At 38.6% G+C, this 6,851-nt stretch overlaps 1 pseudogene across 1 annotated transcript; it reads right to left on the bottom strand.

Annotated features, from left to right (window-relative positions):
* Positions 1 to 2,139: 2,139 nt before the first annotated feature.
* LOC103639447 (40S ribosomal protein S23-like) lies at positions 2,140 to 6,634 on the bottom strand (annotated as a pseudogene). Its single transcript, XR_004852854.1, has 8 exons — positions 5,552 to 6,634; positions 5,373 to 5,478; positions 5,033 to 5,283; positions 4,582 to 4,664; positions 3,608 to 3,907; positions 2,793 to 2,946; positions 2,580 to 2,706; positions 2,140 to 2,499 (listed from the first exon to the last, which is right to left on the bottom strand). The product of XR_004852854.1 is annotated as a 40S ribosomal protein S23-like (transcript).
* Positions 6,635 to 6,851: the final 217 nt, after the last annotated feature.

Below are 6,851 nucleotides of genomic sequence, written 5' to 3'. Positions count from 1 at the left end.
ATGCTCTTTAATAACCCTCTATCATAACTCAATCTTTCCGCATTTGAGGGAATCAACATTGTCATGCAAAAACATACACACATGTCTTAATTTTTTGGGATGAAAGGGTGTGAGGAAGAATAATAAGTATGATATAGTTTGCAATGCAAATTTACAAGAGAGAGAGGGTATAAAAGTGTTTACGATGATTTGAAAATAGTATTCGGTTTTTTGTTTTATATTTCTTAGGAGTGAGATTTTAGAAACTGTTGAACAAACACAATAAAAATACTTCCAATTTTTTAGACATTTTACAACTTATTAATTTACAACTTGAAATTTTGAGAACTACTGACTATGCTCTTAGATTGTTTTTCTCTCTCTCAGATTTATGTAGCGATGACAACAATATGGGGTACTTGTCATGGTTTTTAAAACCAGGGGACAATGAGATTTGTGTTCGACGGGGGATGCTAATGCGGACTCACTCCGAATTGTGAATCACTGGGACTCAACGATAGATGAAACAAGGGGTTATACTGGTTCAGGCTTGCGCCCTAGTGCAATGTAGTGTTGATCATAGTATCATTCTGGAGCGTGTTACAGCAGGTGTGCTTGTGTGTCGAAGAAAGAGGAGAGCCTTCCATTTTATATCTCAAGGGTAGGACCTTACAATGGGACTTCCATTCTACTAGAGAGAAAGAGAGATATGCTCCCTGGGTTGGTGTGGTGGGTCCTCCGTAGGATCGTGCGTAGCTGTACTCCCGGCATAGCGTCATCTTCGCCCGCTACTTTGGTTATTGTAGCGAGTCCATCACCAACGTCTTCGTAATGGTATGCGATGGGTTCCACGGATCAATCTCAAAGTGCGGTCGTACTTGGTGTGCCTTCTCTTGTAGTCATGACGCCTTCATCACCTACCGACGTGCGCAGACGCACGCTCGGTATGGGGCGTTGTCCCGTCTTTCGATATACGGGTCACTGTAGAGATCCATGTGCCCATTCAGCGTGTCGTGTGCATGTCCGAACGTGGTTTGATGATGACACGTCCCGCTGTAGCTGACGTGAATCAGTGGCGCTAGACATAAATCTGTGCCTCGTCGGGTTGCTCGACAGTGAGTTGGTCGGCCGAAGCTGATTGGCCGAGAGTTGGTGTTATTGTATGCATGGGCGGACCGACATTAAGAGCAGTGGGGCACATGCCCCCACTCAATTTTGTTGATTTAGTGGAAGTTTTACCTTATTTACTATAATCACAGAGGCTTATTTGTAATTAACCCTTCATTTAGCCCCCCACTCAAAATTAGGCCCCACTCAAATTTTTGTCTAGGTCCATCCCTGATTGTATGCCTATTTACCACTTTGGTGTTAACTTGCTCTTTAACAACTCTATATCTTGACTTAATATTTCTACACTTAGATCGATCTTGTCGTGCGTAAATATATATGCACGTCTTGATCGATCAATCTAAAGATAAAAGGGTATGTGAAATGATAAGAAGCATGATAAGGTTCATAATATAAATGTATGAGAGATAAAGTATAAAACCAGTTAGGTCAATTTATAATTAGTATGTAAATTATACTAGGTACGTGCCCGTGCGATGCCACGGAACACAAATTGACGAGCCTCCAATAGCGTGACGGGCGACGTGAGTACAATGGTGGGATTGTTTAGTGGTGCTATTAAGAATCAACTCAATAATCATAATAAATATCGAATTATGTCATTTTTATTGAAAGAGATCCAATAAATTCCAACACACGTTCAAGCATCGTCTCAGATGTTTATCTTTCAAACGTCTAACAAGAAAAATGATACTCTGTTAACAATTAATCAAGGCATGAGAATTTGTGAAGCACCAAAAAGATTAAGTTTGGCAACAATACACAAACATAATTACGCCATCGTATCAAGAAAAAACAAACCAGATGCATCAGTAATTCCTATTAACAAAAACTACATCTGGATGACGATATGGAAATTTCACAAGATAATCTAACCTCATCAGAAAGTCAGAATATTTTGAAGGCCTTACCTTCTCCGTGCTGCCACCTGTACTATATTTTCTATGGATCTGTATGGAAGGACACTTGGTCAGAAAATCAACATAGTTTGTGAATAAAGGAGAATGTTTCTTCCAAACTGACCTTCATAAGGAAATAATAATGTCGTGTAACAGAGCTATCAATGTTAACAAAAAGGTACAGCTCAGAATTAACAGCTCTGTTGCTAGCAGAACTTTAACTTTGACAACAGAGCCTTGGGCAGTTTACACTGTAACATAACTGTCAATGTTAACAAAAAGGTACAGCTCAGAATTAACAGCTCTGTTGCTAGCAAAACTTTAACTTTGACAACAGAGCCTTGGGCAGTTTACACCATTCTTGACTACCAAAAGTGATCTAAGACCTTGGCTTCTTCTCCTTGAAGAGTGCAAGCAGCGACACACCAGAAACCTTAACAACCTTGAACCTGACACCAGGAATGTCTCCTCGTCCTACAATCAACACCTCATCCTACAACAAGAGAGATGGTTAGATTTTTCATTACATAGATCTTGACAATCATTACAAGGTGAATTGGTCAACAGACATACATTCTCCTCGATGTAGTTTAGGCAACCATCATTCGGCACAAAGGCAGCAATCTTCTTTCCATCCTTCACCAGCTGAACACGGGCACACTTATGGATGGCCGAATTTGGCTGCTTGGCCTCAATACCACTACACAATGGAAACAAACACACCTTAGCCCAAGAACAAGAAGTACAACATAACAAAAGCACAGATCATTCCCATATTTGGCATACATTTTCTCCAGAATGATGCCCTTAGCGTGAGATGATCCAGCAAAAGGTTTTTTCCACTCATTGCCCAAGTGGCTTTTTGTATGCTTTGTCAGCCCACCTCTGGTTCCTGCGGTGGCTCTTGAGCTTGCGCCCAACTCCCATACCACGTGTCTTCCTGTGATGTGAATTCAAGATCGATATGTTAACTCACATAAATCGCAGGCTCTGCAAAACCCTAAACAACATGGTAGCAGAAGGCCATATGTCTCACTACAGATAAAGGCAAACAAAAAAGAAAAATATAGATTGCGGCAAAGTATACAATATAATCCTCTTTCAAATATAAAATATAGCAGTATACATAACCGAAATGCTGCTAATGATATAACCGAAGTGCATGCAAAAATAATATAATGCTGCTAATGATCATTTCAGTACTGATTTCTATAAATGTTTACTAACCGAAACTGGTAGTAAGTGGTATGGTATACTGCTATAATATACATTGTTTGATAATTATTTTCTGCAAGTTATGTATACTCTAGCGGGAGACTACACTGCACAGATCATTCCAACAGGACAAGTCATTCGACCCACATACTGGTCAACGCCAGCACACAGTACACCTGTTTAAACCAACAAACATTAACCCTTGCAATTTATTTTGAGAACATGAATCAATTAGACCTCAATTTTTTTTCACATATCCTGCATTGAGTTACAGATTATTTCAAACGGGAACAAAGGAAACCGAGCGAAACTTACTATACAAACAGTAGCAACACAAAGGAGCAGAATCGTAGAAACCAATGAATACTGAAAGATAGGGGGCGGACCCAATCCTGGGTGGCATCAAGGGCTCATTTGTATGATCTATGGCTCATTTGTAGAGTAGACATCACCAGTTTCCTTCCATACCATCCAGCCATTTGCTTGATCTATGGTGGCATTTATTGCACCATCTCTTATGCCCTTGGCTACAATGCTCTCCACATCAGCAACAGGGTTCTCAGAGTCTAGTTCCCTGCAGACTTGTATTGTTGTTCAGCTTTGTAGATATCTAGAGCTAGTTCCCTGCAGACTTCATACCAGTTTGCATAAAACTCAACAACAGTGGGCTTGCCATTTGAAAGAGCCTGTAGATGAATTTATCAGGTTAAGTTTAAGCATTTATAGTGAAGAAAAAACATCTACAAAACAATGTGATTCCAGCTTACCAGGGTTTTTGGTCAAAACTAATTCAATATAGTGAATAGAATGATGACAGGGGCTAGATTAATCATGTATTAAGAAAATAGCGAGATTAAGATTGTTCATTTTAGAAGGAAATATGACGTAGTTCAGACGACGAGAAGCAAACAAATGAAGCCTTGCTGTGTACAATGCACTTAATTTAATATCAACACATTTTTTATCAGTTGCATTTGTTTGTTTTGCAGTAGGACTGTAACATTTAGAGATGCACAGACCCTAGGTTTTTGTTCAAGGAGAAGAACCCTCTAAGGTGAGGTCACTAAGAAATCTATACTTTAGGCCGTAACTGCTTGCAGCCCCTCTTTTCGCTGTATTAAGAAGCGGGACGCCATCAGCAAAATTTGCATGTATTAAAACCAGAGTTCTAAGAAACTCATAAGCTAGTTTAAGTGTTGTTTTAGAGCTTCATGTAGTACATGACTATGTACATAGGAAAAGATGGTTTAAACGGGCATTGGTTTATATAAGTTCGCATGAATACAAACTTGCACATAGCACAAAGATTAATAAGACACTACATAAGAACCAAGTAGTGATTCAGACACACATTGCTGACCTTGTTAATCAGCCCATCATCAATGAAGGTGTTGCCAATCTTCTTGAACAACCTGTACAATGCCTCGACCTTGTTCATGCTGACTGCAAGAATGACAAGCAGATGCAACCCAACCAGGCAGGAAAATGATGACCAAAATCACAAACAAAGTTATTAGTGTGAGCCAAAAAAACTGCTTCTTAATCTAGTGCTGTTTTGACTGTCATCTGCTCAATATTATGGCTTCTTCTAAACATTGTGCAAGGCTACCAGACTTCTACAACCAACTGAGCTGTAACTCCTATAATTTTCTGCTAACCGAACGAACAACTATCACACGATTTCACTTTAGGAAAATTAACCGAAGAAAGGCAAGTAGAGTAGTAGACTGCTAGAGAATTGTAGTGAGGTTAATCCTAGCTACAAAATACGAATAATCATGTAAACTACTATGACATGGTAAGTAACTCACATTTTCTTTCACATCTATCGACAAACCTTGAGAATATCGAATCTGACGATCAATCACATCCAATAACCTTGTAACTGTATCCATAGGAACCTCATGCAATATCCTTTTGGATCGAACAGATGTAATTTCATTCACGAGAACCTTAACATCACCAAGTGGGATTGACAACCAGTCACCGCAATTTCCATCTTCAGGAATTTCGGTTTTTCCACAGAAATCCTCCACCACCTCACAGAAGGTAGTGATAAAATCTAAAAAGCATAATTATAACCAGAGTCAGTAGAACTCGAAACAAAAAGGAAGCTACATGGGTAGGATATACAAACCAATAGAAACAAACCTTGAGTATTAGGAATGTTGGGAGCAGAACTTGAAACAGAATTGTTATTTTCTCTCTTCCTTATTTTTGGCTTCTTTGAAGCAATTGAATCTGAGGTCAGTTCATTCTACAACAGAAAGCCCCTTAGGCCTTAGCACAAAGAACTGGCATCTATAAGAAACTGGTGGTATCTAACTTACATAAATATGCTCTCTATGTGAGTCAATTTCATCCTGAGGAAATGCAGATTCATTTCGTGTTTTGCTCATATTAGGTGTAAAATGCTCAAAGTGCTTCTCATGTTCTTGATTTTGACATCCTGGACCTCCAAATGGACCTGACAAGGTCCGGTGCGGCAGTGCTCGAGCATGATGTCAAGTTGAACTGAATCGGCTCTACCATCCTGACTTTCAGGTCCATGGCGTCTGTGATCAGGCCAGGCCTCATGATCCTGTCACTCACAGCACACTCACCTTGCAGTATCTTAGCAACCATTGACATGGAGGGCTTGATCTTAGGGCTATCCGGGATGCACACAAGACCTATCTTAAGCAACCAGAGTGCTTCCTCGGTGTCAAAATCGCGCTTTAGTGTCCTATCAATGATGCTCTCGAGATCATCGAACTCATAGAGTGTCTAGACCTGACAGAACAATAGAAAAAATTTAGATGATTTAAACCAAAGTCTAAGAACTGATAGCAGTAGCACTTCAGGTATTTCGAAGCTAGCAACCTTGGTATTAATAATAACCTTTTCCTATTCTGGTAGATGCCTTCACAAAATTAGAATATCCCATGGTATTAATAATAACTATTTCATTATTTAGAATGACAAAAAACTGACTAATTTAAATTGTTTATTTGGCTGTTGTGTTATGTGAACCATCAAACTAAGTAAATTTATTTCATTATTTAGATTGAGTAAATACTCTCTGCTTGCGTTATTTGAGTGCATCTCAAGTTTTTCAAGGCAACAACTTACACTTTCATATATATATGATAGGTTAACTATAATACACATGCAGATTTTCTTTTCTCTGTTTTTCTTTAACCAGTGTAGTAGAAAAAATAGCCACTAAGTATTGAAGCAAATCATCTGCAGAGTGCTATAGAACTGGGAGCAAACACTTGGATAAGAAGTGAGAGATATGTACTGAAGCAAAGATCTATATACTGAAGCAAATGATGGACAATACTATCAAGCCTAGTATTACTTTATCATCTGCAGAGATCTATGTACTGAAGCAAATAGCTTTCACATGTGTAAAAAACTAACACCAAATACATGTTACTTATAAACCCTTAAATCTGTAATTTTTACTATTAATTATATTTAGCTACTTGTTTTAGATAATTTAACTGATCAGTTGTGATGAAGCATCCACTATTGTAGGATGACATGTAATTTGAAAATATGCAAAGATAGAAATGACACTAAAAAAGGTAGCATATGAAGTTCCAATAGTCAAAACGCTCATCATATTCTCTATTATAGAAAGAA

This window comes from Zea mays, chromosome 9, assembly GCF_902167145.1.
Source record: "Zea mays cultivar B73 chromosome 9, Zm-B73-REFERENCE-NAM-5.0, whole genome shotgun sequence".
Taxonomy (NCBI): domain Eukaryota; kingdom Viridiplantae; phylum Streptophyta; class Magnoliopsida; order Poales; family Poaceae; genus Zea; species Zea mays.
This window is presented reverse-complemented; position numbering and strand designations above follow the sequence as displayed.